Below are 12385 nucleotides of genomic sequence, written 5' to 3' on the forward strand. Positions count from 1 at the left end.
ATTTTTTAGGGTCCAAAATTCTCATGTAAGTTGGAGACTCTTAGAAAGTTATACAGGCAGTTCACATTGTTTCACATCATACTCCCTGGCCTCCTCAAATTGAAGTGAGGTAGCATCCGAAGTTATTCATACCTCGTGAAGTTGCTAGAATATGGAGCAAATGAAAAGAGTGAGAAAAGCAAGAAAGGAGAAAGGGGCTTCAGAAGCATCCTTACCTCCAAGCCAATTTGCCTGCAAAATATAAGTGCCTAAAAAAATATGTATATATAATTGTTTTGTTTTTTTTAATAAAACAAATCATTTGAAATGCACTGGGGATCTCATTAATTAAATGTGACAAATATTTTTAACATAACTAATTAAACCTCAGTAAACAAAGTAGATAATAAAAGCATCAGGAAACCTTGGTTCTTGACCTGCTTCTGACATATATAGGCTCTTTGGCCCCGGTCACTTAAACTACCAGTGTCCCAGGCAACTCTTTATAGACAAATGACCTATGAGACAAATCTTTTCTGAGTTTCCTATACCAATTAAATCATAGGTCAATACCATCCTCCTATTCCCACCTGAATAAAAGGGTAGTTTATCCATTTGATGTGTAAATTTGAGCTTCACTTTCTTCTTCCTTAAAACAGAGAATTTAGAATAGATGTCAGACGTCCCATCCAAATCCAGTGCTCAATAAATTTCCATGAATATTTAGATTTTGGGTCTTTTTAGGGCAAAGGCCATGTCAGATACATCTTTATTTAATCCTGAGTGCTTAGCACAGGATTATGGAAAAAGACAGACAATGTGATGTGCTGGGAAAAGCACTGAAGTGGGAATCTGAGTTCTTGGGTTGGCATCCCAGCTTGGCCTCATATTAGGATGTGACTGATTCTTTGAATATCAATGTTCTCAACGATAAATGAAGTTGAACTTGATGACTTCTAAAGTTCTTTCTACCTCTAAATCTGTGATCTGATGTTCAAGTTTTATATTTTCCAATATGGTACACATTTCCTACCCAAAGGTCAGGACTAGATGCAAGATTCATTTGCATAGACTTCATGCAATTGTTTTGATTATAGAGCCCAAAGAGACCTTAGAAACTGAGGTCTCCACAGTTGACAGTGCTGCTCTTTAAAAAAAAAGTCATGCCAACTATTTTCATTGGTTAATTGAGTGTGTTAAAACTACCTCTTTCTTCTGAGACAGAAACATTTTCCTCTTGGTTAAAGACAAATCTCACTTGGCATGTATTGTTGCAAATGGGAAAAATGAAATTCTTACAATCTTCTAAGAGCCACAAGGTGGATTAGGAGCAGAGGGTGGTATAAACAAAGACAAGTATTATTTATAAAATACAATTATTATTCGGAGACTTCCTATAAGTTGGCTGGATAGGAAACAACATCCTAATAATTTTGGCCTTGCTCAAACCTCTCATGAGTTGTTGCAACAGCTCCTCTCTTAAGTGTGATGCTCCACAGCTGTATTGTAGACAGCCTCCATTGTTGGGCGATGACCGGGTGGTTAAGTTTATTTTTTGTCTTCCATTTTTCTTTCAAATCACAGATGCCTTGAAAAGCAACATTTTAGAGGCTATTTTAAGAGTAAAGTCAGCATATTTGGCTCTGTTCTTTAAAAGCCCCATTGTCTAACAAGGCTCAAAAGTGTTTCTTAAGAATTTCCGTTTGCTTTCAAGATTCCCAGCTTCATTCAATTCTGTACAACTAAGAGAAAAGTTAAGCAAAATGGAGTGCTTTCAGTGGAGGTGGGTTTCTAGAAAGGCTAAGCCTGATTATGAAAGATGTAATGGAACTTTAACTCCAGGATCCATAAGAAAATGACCTCGGAGCAGCCAGGTGACGAAGCAGATAAAGAACTGGCCCTGGATTCAGGAGGACCTGAGTTAAAATCCAGCCTCAGATACTTGACACTTATTAGCTGCATGACCCTGAGCAAGTCACTTAACCTTCATTGCCCCACCAAAAAAAAAAAGAAAGAAAGAAAATGGCCTAAAAGATATATCAAGCATTCACCAAGCAAGAATTCAAATTAAAAAAATTAAATATAACCAAACTAGCTTTGCTAGAGTTATTGCTCTTATGATGTTAAAGAAGTGTAAGGGAAGCTAGAGGTAATTTTCTTTTGTGATTGAAAGTTTGCCCTATACCCAAATAAATGCTCAGATGGATCTGTGATCTCGTCAGTTTGAATATTCCCTCCAATGATGGAGAGGGCAACCCATCCATGTGACCACATTTTGTGTGACCGTTTCCATGTCTTCCTGCAAGTTCCCTCATGAGGGGTCATCCAATATATGAGGGACTTGCTTCCCTTTCTCATAACGTTGTAATACCCATGGAGGACTAAAGCTGTTCACTTGTCATTTGTTGCCCTAGACACGCAACCACTCATTTTCTTTTTCTTTCACAAATTTTCTGTTTTTCTTTGACATTCCTCACTTGGTATACATTGCTGCCTGCTCACACCCCCTACCTCCTTGTACTTCCCCATTGTCCTCTTTGGGATGCATATTTCCAGGTCTCAGAAGACTGATGTGGTCCTGCCTTGTAGCCATATATCATTAGTAGAATATTGGGACCAAAAATATGGACCTTAGTTTCTGGGAGAAGTTTGGAATCATTAAAAGAATTTTGTACTACCATAGAGGCAATCCAGTACTGACTGGAATAAATAATCTTACCCCAATTTGGGATTAAAACATGGTAGTTTATGGGCCCCACCAAAGGCTAGAAAAATCTGCTCATTTATTATCTGTTTAAGGCTGCAGGAAATTCTACTGTTATTGCTCTGTGGAAATAGAGTCAACCTCTATGTTTAGAATTGGTCAGAGGGCAGCTAGGTGGCACAAAGGATAAAGCACCAGCCCTGGATTCAGGAGAACCATAGTTCAAATCTAGCCTCAAACACTTGACACTTACTAGCTATGTGACCCTGGGCAAGTAACTTAACCCTCACTGCCCTGCAAAAAAGAAAGAAAGGAAGAAAGAAAGGAAGAAAGGAAGAAAGAAAGGAAGGAAGGAAGGAAGGAAGGAAGGAAGGAAGGAAGAAAGAAAGAAAGAAAGAAAGAAAGAAAGAAAGAAAGAAAGAAAGAAAGAAAGAAAGAAAGAAAGAAAGAAAGAAAGAAAGAAAGAAAGAAAGAAAGAAGGAAGGAAGGAAGGAAGGAAGGAAGGAAGGAAGGAAGGAAGGAAGGAAGGAAGGAAGGAAGGAAGGAAGGAAGGAAGGAAGGAAGGAAGGAAGGAAGGAAGGAAGGAAGGAAGGAAAGAAAGAAAGAAAGAAAGAAAGAAAGAAAGAAAGAAAGAAAGAAAGAAAGAAAGAAAGAAAGAAAGAAGGAAGGAAGGAAGGAAGGAAGGAAGGAAAAAATAGAATAGGTCAGGAGCTAGAAAAATTTTGCTCAATCTTAATAACATGGGATGACATACTTCATATGGTATAGTATATACAAGATTCATTAGAATAGACTTCATGTGATTATTCCATGATTATAGAGCTGGAAGGCACTCTAGATATCATCTAATCCAAGCCCCTCATTTTGCAAATAAATGTTTCAAGAGATTTGTTTATTAAGGCCATTCACCTAGAGAGTAGCAGTGAGGACTAGAACAGCTTCTCTCTTTGAATGTAAGGAAAACATTCAAAGTTAGGCATTACAGGTGTTATTTTTAATATTATCTTTCCATATGATTCTATAATAATATTTTATTATAATAAAATTATCAATATATTATATATTACATATTATATAATTATCATCCCAAAATAATTTCCATAATAATTTAATATCATTATCTTTCCATTTTATTGTATGATGTTATTACCTTACCATATAAATATATATTTATACAATTAGCTTTACTGTATAAGGTAATTTTTTAAACTCAATTTTTTTTTCAATGAATGAAAATTCACCTTTTCTCCCTCCTATTTCTCCTCTCCTCTCTGAAAAAGAAAGAAAAACAAAGCCTTAAAACAAATATGCATCATCAAGGCATACAAATTTCCTCATTGGCCACGTCCAAAAAAATACACTTCAGTCTCTTCTTCTCATCACCTCTCAGCCAGGGGATAGAGAGCATGTTTCATCATGAGTCCTTTGGAATTGTGTATATTTAGTCACTGCGTAAATCAGTATTCTTAAGTCTTTTAAAGTTCTTTGTCTTTGTAGTACTGTTGTTAGAGCATAACTTCTTTTTCTTTTTTCTTTTGCTCAATTCACCTTTATCAGTTCATACTAATACAAGTTTCTCTGAAAATTTCTTATAGCACAATACTATTCTATCACATTCCTATATCATATTAGCTCTGCCATTCCCCTTAGTTTTCAGTTCTTTGCCACCACAAAGAAAGAGCTGTTAAAAATATTTTTGTTAAAAAAAAGTTTAAAAAATATTTTTGTACATATGGCTCTGTTTTCTATTTCTTTAATCTCTTTGGAGTATAGACCTGGTAATGGTCTATAAGGTAATTTTTAATTATGACTTAAGGCAGCCCCATACTTTTGTGGAAATACATCCTCAAAATCTTGATTAAGACAGTGAGAAGTAGAATTACATTTATAAAGATCTGATTAACCCACATTGTCACTAATAATATGGATAGAGATCATACCTATGATTTTACTAGTATATGAAGCTCCCAAGTAAAGAAACTCCCCCTATCAATGCAGGTCAGCAACTTCTCTACAACTTAATCTTTTTTTTTTCTTTTGCAGGAAAATGAGGGTTAAGTGACTTGCCCCAGGTCACATAGATAGTAAGTGTCAAGTGTCTGAGGCTGGATTTGAAGTCAGATCATCCTGAATCCAGGGCTGGTGCTTTATCCATTGTGCCACCTAGCTGCCCCCTTCTATAACCTAATCTTTTTTTTTCCCAAATCTGAGTGTATTGATTTATTAGCAAGGCCAGCAATTGCATAACATATTGGGTCCAAGGCCCCTCAGTAGGCACAAGTACACCATTTAGCCGTCAACTTGGCTTTCTTATAGTCAATAATAAGGAAATAATCATTTTACATAATCTTGAGTAACATGAGCATTCTCTATTTCTGATTAGCCAGAGTTTTACAAATCTTGTGGTTATTTCAAAAGTATCCTAGTATATTCTATGGTTATTACAATAACATAAGATGCATGAAACATTTCCCAAAACATGTATAGTTAGTACTATCCAATTTTCCCAGAAATTATATGAATAAAACATTTATAATAAAGCAAAACTTCAAGTCATAAAAAGAATCTACAACTTAATCTTAAAGAGTTTCCTAGAGCACAGAGAAATTAAGTGACTTGCTCGGGGTAAAAGATAGGTACCTGAATTCAACTCTTTCTGGCTGAGGCCAACTCTCACTACATCATGGTACCATTAATGATAGATGGTAGGAAAACAATTAAGTCTGTCTGATGGCTAAGATAAATAACTCTGTGGAAAATATTTTAGGGGGAAGGAGAAAAGAATAAGGAGGTATACACACAGTGCCTATTATGTGCTGGCACTATACTAAGCACTTTTTAAAAATATCTCATTTTATCATTGTGATCATTTTACTATTCTACCATTTACAGAAGTAGTCAAGTCATTTTTGGGAGTAAATATGGAGTTAGCATATCATTTTTCTCCTTTTCTCCTTCCTGCTCCTTAATTCTAGTTGGGCTTTGCTAAAAAGGTTGTCTTTGAAATCTCTAACATTCTTGTTAAGAAGCTGGAGTTAAGAAATGCTCATCTTTGAAATAACATGCCCTTTGTAACCCAAAATATATCAAGAGAAGGTTGCCTTCCAGGGAGTGGTTTAAGTCATTAACTTGTATAAGCTAAGTCCCAGTTGTCAAAGATCAGTGCTGCTTAAGACAGCTAGGTGGTACAGTGGATAGAATGCCATGTCTGAAGTCAGAAAGACTCTTCCTCTGATCTCCAACACCTGCTAGCTGTGTGACACTGGGCAAGTCACATAACCCTGTTTGCCTCGGGTTCCTCATCCGTAAAGTGGACTGGAAAAGGAAATGGCAGACCACTCTAGTACCTTTGCCAAGAAAACCCCAAATGGGGTCGTGAAGAATCAGACAGTACCGAAATGACTGAACTGAACAAATTCTGTGTTTCATGAGATATTATTAATTAATTTTAAATACTCTCCTATTGGTTTTCCCCCTTTTAATTGTGATTTCATACAATTATTCATTTTTCTTTCTCTTTCAGAGATGTCTTTAGATATTATTTAGCCCAACTCCTTCATTTTACAAATAAACAAATTGAGATCCTAAGATGATAAATACTTGGTCAAGGTCACACAGCTAAACAGTAAGAATGGGATTAGAATTCAGGGTCTCTGATTCCAAATCCAGAATTCCTTTCATTTTGTTTCTTTGAGTTGTATAATATAAAAGTCTGTTGATTGGCTGCCTGCCCATTTAACTAGAATATTTGATAAGAGCCTGCCAAGTGCTGTAAGGCACTTGTTCTAGTTGGCAATTTTTCATTGCAAAGATGTCATTTATCATGTCAGACCAGAAGTCTAGGGGATATTTAGAGTTTTCAAAAGTATAATCAATTTTTCTCAATGGTAGAAAATAGGACAGCTAAATGATATAGTGGAGGGGGGCAGCTAGGTAGCTCAGTGAATAAAGTGCTGGCCCTGAATTCAGGAGGATCTGAGTTCAAATCCGGCCTCAGACACTTGACACTTACTAGCTGTGTGACCCTGGGCAAGTCACTTAACCCTTAATGCCCCGCAAAAAAAAAATAAATAAACAGACAAATAAATAAGTGAACAAGTGAATAAATGAATGAATAAATGAATGAATGATACAGTGGATAGAGTGCTGGGCCTGGAATCAAAAAGATCCATTTTCCTGAGTTCAAATCTGATCTTGGACACTTCCTAGCTCAGTGACCCTGGACAAGTCACTTAACCCTGTTTGCCTCCATTTCCTCATCTGTAAAATGGGCTGAAGAAGGAAATGGCAAACTACTCCAATATCTCTGCCAAGAAATCCTCAAATGGAGTCAGAAAAAGTAAGTCACAACTGAAATTACTGAACAACAAAGAATTAAACAGAATAGTTTATAAGATTTCCTTATCATATACCTTTAAGAAAATTGCTTATATAGGAAAATGGTTAATTAACTCCTGGTAATTTCACCCATAGCCACTAGATTTATTCTAGGATCATTTCATTCTTTCAACAATAGAGGAGACAAGATGAGAAGTTTTCATTCTGGAGCTGATTCTAGCCAACAGGGAAGAAGTGCTTGTCAAAGTAGAAGTGACTGAAGTCTTGGGGAGAAGTGAGCACTGCATCTTAGAGTCCAGGATAAATGGGAAAGAAAATGCTGAAGAGTGTGTCACGTAGCCTAGATTTGGGTAGAGAAAATTTCAGTCTGGAGAAAGTATAACAAGGTTACTATGGTTTAAAGTTCTATAAGGCAAATCAACCTGTTAAGAACAAAATGCTCTTCAGAATGAAATTCTGACAATACAAGCACCAATTTTCTAATTAGGAAAAAAGGGGAGCTGTTCAAAGAGAAAGATATGGATGGACAGGCAAGTAACAGAGCAAATTAGACTTGTATAGGAGAAAGAAGCAAGAACTAGTAACTGATGGTGAATACTAAAGAGTAACAAGGTCCTTTGAGTTTAATATCAGGAACACTAATGGTAAAAAAAAATGAAGTTGATATATGCTAACAAAACAAAATAGATTTTTCTAAAGTTATATTTAAAACAAAAGGAAGAATAAAGAAAAAATGACAACAACTTATTGGGTGATGGTAACAATAAGAGATAGTTCTTATTCAGCCTTTCTTTTCACTGCCAAGTAGAAAAATTTTGAGGACTGAGGACAGAATAAAAATAAATAGTAGGGAATTGAGATCCTAAATAAATGGTAAGGGAATATTCATTCAGAAGTCCTCAATGAGTTCCAGTGATCAGACCTGGATTAATTACATCTAGAAACTGCCCAGCTAGCCTCATTTACTTTTTTTTTTTTTTTTTTTGCGGGGCAATGGGGGTTAAGTGACTTGCCGGGGGTCACACAGCTAGTAAGTGTCAAGTGTCTGAGGCTGGATTTGAACTCAGGTACTCCTGAATCCAGGGCCAGTGCTTTATCCACTGCGCCACCTAGCTGCCTCCACCTCATTTACTTTTTCGGCAATGTTACTAGACAAATGACTAAGAGAATACTAAAACATAGCATATTTGCATTTCAGCAAAGTATATAACAAATTCTCTTGCAATTTTCTTGTAGACAAGATAGATGTGAGCTTGATGAAAGTAATATCAACATTTTGGTAGATTCAAAACAGCTTGAATGACCTGACCCGAAGAGTAGTAATAGAAGATCAATGTGACCCTTGGAGGAAGTCTCTAGTGGTAAGTCTCAGGGAACAACCCCTGATCACATTTTCTTCAACAATTCTACCATTGACTTTGATAAAAGCATAGTCAATATGCTTATTAAATTCCAAGTGACACATTTTTGTGAGTAACAAAAGGAATAAGAAAAGTGAAAAAAAAAATCTTAGGCTAAAATGATTAATTGTAATTTATGAAATTTAATAGGGATAAACATCCCACATTTGGGTTTTTTAAATCAGCAATACCAGTTTACTATGGAAGAAACATGGATAGGAAAAAAATTCAAGTGGAAAAAAATTCCTAGGATGCTAGAAGAATTAAAACTCAGTAAGTCAATACTGTGATACATTTTCCAATATATTTAATATGATCTTAGGCAGCATTAATAGAAGTATAGTATCTAGAATTATGCTCTGGAATATTGTTCAATTCTGAGTGATATATTTTAGGAAGGACGTGGAAAAACTAGACCCTATCCAGAGAAATGAAGCCAAGATGGTGAAATGCCTGGAAATCATGCCACTGAACAACTGATTGGAGGAATAAGGGATGTTTAACCTGGAGAATAAAAAGGCTTGAAGCAGACATGATAACAGTCTTCAAGTTCTTGAGAGGCTGTTATATGAAAGGACCTTTAGAATGGCTTTGCTTGTCCTCAGATGACAAAACTAGGAGCAGTTAGTTGAAGTTGTAGAAAAGTAAATGTTAGTTCAATATAAGGCAAGATTTCCTAACAATTAGAGTTGTGTGAGAGTGAAATAAGCAGCTTCATATAATGTCTTCAAGATTACTTGTCAGGGAAGCTATAAATGAGATTCTTGCATGGTTTGGACTAGAAAGCCTTTGAGGGCCCTTATAAATCTGGGATTCTATGATGCCAACTGCTGTTTTAAATAGGTCAGGTTGTAATTACACATAGTGTCTCTTAATCTTTATCCTTTATTTTACTTTTGGTTTTGATTTTGACTTTTATTCAAAACTAGTCAGAGGTTTAACTTGTCACAGAGAGCTGATTCTAAACTGACTCCTAAATTAGGAATTAGGAATTAGGAAGTAATTTCTTGGCTGGTAAAATATAATGATTTGGGGAGGTAGGAGGCAGGATTTTATGTTGCTTAAGGTTCACCATATCAGAAACATTTCACCTTCCTCCTTAAGTAAAGTTGTCTCTGTTCTGTCCTAGTGACATACCAAAATATTTATTGCAGTCCTTTTTGTGATAACAAAGAACTGGAGGTGGGGGGAGGGAATAGATTCCCATTGATTGGATAAGGGCCAAATTGTGGTATATGAATGTCATGGAATATCACTATATTGTGAGAAATGACAAATGATAACTACGGAGAAGTATGGAAAGACTAAAATGAATTAATACAAAGTAAAGTAAGCAAGGCCAAGAAAGCAATATTCACAATGAATCTAATGATATAAATACTTTTTTTAAGTTACCACTACAAAATAATCAAAACCAAAGAATGGAAAATTTAAAAGGAAAAAAAAACTGGACCCCAAAGAAGAGATAAGAGATGACATTTCCTTCTGATGATTTGAAGAAATTGTGGTGTATAGGTATGGAATATTGAATAAAATATCAGGTTTTATTTTAATGTACTGATTGGGTATGATATTTTTTCTCTTTCTCCTTTTTTATCTTTTTAAAGGAGTTGTTTATTGTTAGGGATGACTTTCTAGGAGGATAGGGACAGAGAGGTACAGGAGAACATCTAGGTGAGGTTAAAAAATAAAAATCCTTTAAAGAAGTAGTCTACAAGTTTCTGGCCTTTTATCTCTTTATAATTCTTTATTTCTAACTCAGGACCATATTTTCCAATGTATTTTTCATTAGGTTTTACTCTGTGCTCACTTTTGAATTAGCATTGTTTTGTGTTCCCAGACTTCTAAAGCCTTCCCAGCTTCCCTTATAAATCATGTCCTAAGATAAGGAAAAACAATGATGTTTCTGACATGTCAGCAAGGATGTTTAATACCTCCTCTTCACTAATAAATGTACTAGAGAAGTTTGAAATCATGATTAAGACAATAATAATAACTCACATTTATAGTTGTTGCTTAGTAGTTTCAGTAGTGTACAACTCTTTGGACCCCATTTTGAAGTTTTCTTGGCAAAGATACTGGAGTAGTTTGCCACTTCCTTCTCCAGTCACATTTATATAGCACTTTGTAATAATAATAAAAACAATATTAGCTAGCATTTACATAGTACTCTAAGGTTTGCAAAGCACTTTATAAATGTTATCTCATTTTATCCTCACAACAACCTTGGAGGTAGGTGCTATTATTACTTCAACTTATATATGAGGGAACTGAGGCTGAGAGAGGTTTATTTGCCCAAGGTCATTCAGTTAGTGCCTAAGGCTAGAGCTGAACTTGGGTTTTCCTAACTCCAGGACCAGCACTTTATTTTTATTTTTATTTTTTTTGGTGGGGCAATGAGGGTTAAGTGACTTGTCCAAGGTCACACAGCTAGTAAGTGTCAAGTGTCTGAGGTCGCATTTGAACTTGGGTCCTCCTGAATCCAGGGCCAGTGCTTTATCCACTGTACTACCTAGCTGCCCCTCAAAACCAGCACTTTATGAACTGTACCACCTAGCTGCACCATATAACTTTATGATTATAAAATGCTTCCCAGACATTAATAACAATAATGATAGCTAATATTTATATAATGCTTACTACATTACAGTGTCAAGCACTGTACTAAGAACTTTATAATTAGTATCTGATTTGATGTTCTTTACAATCCTGGGAGGTAGGTGATATTATCCCTATTTTACAAATGAGGAAACTGAGACAAAGAGTTTTGTAACTTGTCCAGGGTCACACAGGGTAACTTGCCCAGGTCTGAAGCCTAATCCATTTACTGGAAAACAGTCATTCTTTACTCCATTACTCAGTGGAGCATAATTTTCTTGTTCTCCATGTCATAGCCAATATGAAAGCAAAAAGCAACTTATTTCCTAATAGCAAAATTGTCAAAGGATGGGAACAGTTTTTTTTAAAGAAATGCAAACTGTCAAAAGCCAGATTTTAAAATGTGACAAATCACCAGTAGTTTAAAAAATGCAAATTAAAACAACTCTGAGGTTTCACCTCCCACCCATCAAATTGGAAAACAAATAATTGCAACAGTCAGTGTTAGGGCGTGGGAAAAGGAAAAACTGGTATTTTGGATGTAACTGTGAATTGATCCAATTGTTCTAAAAAAAAAACAACAGTTTGGAAATATGTGATTAAAGTGACTAAACTGTGTATTGCTTTTGACTCCATGATCCCACTACTGTACATATATCCCAAGGAAGTCAAAGGCAGAAGCCTATAAATACATTTTACATAATATTTAAAGCAAATTACATATATATACATAATATAGTATGTATATTATAGATGCGAAATATTTATTTTGTAGCGTTGAGAAATGGAAACAAAATAGTTGCCTATTAGTTGAGAATGTCAGATCATATCATTATAAATGCACATTCTTTTTTTTAAAATTTTTACTTTTTTTGGGACAATGAGGGTTAAGTGACTTGCCCAGGGTCACACAGCTAGTAAGTGTCAAGTGTCTGAGGCCAGATTCAAACTCAGGTCTTCCTGAATCCAACGCTGGTGCTTTATCCACTGTACTACCTAGCTGCCCCTGTGCATTCTTTTTTAACCAGTGATTTCATCAGCATGAGCAATTTCTACCAGGACACTAAAGAATAAAGTGACTTGCCTAATATTATATTTAACATAAAGAGGCATTTGCAAATGACTTGCCCAAGATTTCCTCCCATCTTGTAAAATCATATTCAAGCACAATCAGTGGCTTGGGAATGGGTCCAACACTCCAGTTCCATCCATTTTCAATTCTTGTTGATTTGGTAGCTACAACTCTGCTTGATTTCAACTCCATAGAGCAAGATGCTCTTGTGCTAGCCATCCCCCTTGTACACCCGTTCCAGCATCCTGTTGTCTTCTATTAGATTATAAACTCTTTCAGGGCAGGGATTCTTTC

This window comes from Dromiciops gliroides, chromosome 3 (assembly GCF_019393635.1).
Source record: "Dromiciops gliroides isolate mDroGli1 chromosome 3, mDroGli1.pri, whole genome shotgun sequence".
In the NCBI taxonomy this organism is placed as follows: Eukaryota; Metazoa; Chordata; class Mammalia; order Microbiotheria; family Microbiotheriidae; genus Dromiciops; species Dromiciops gliroides.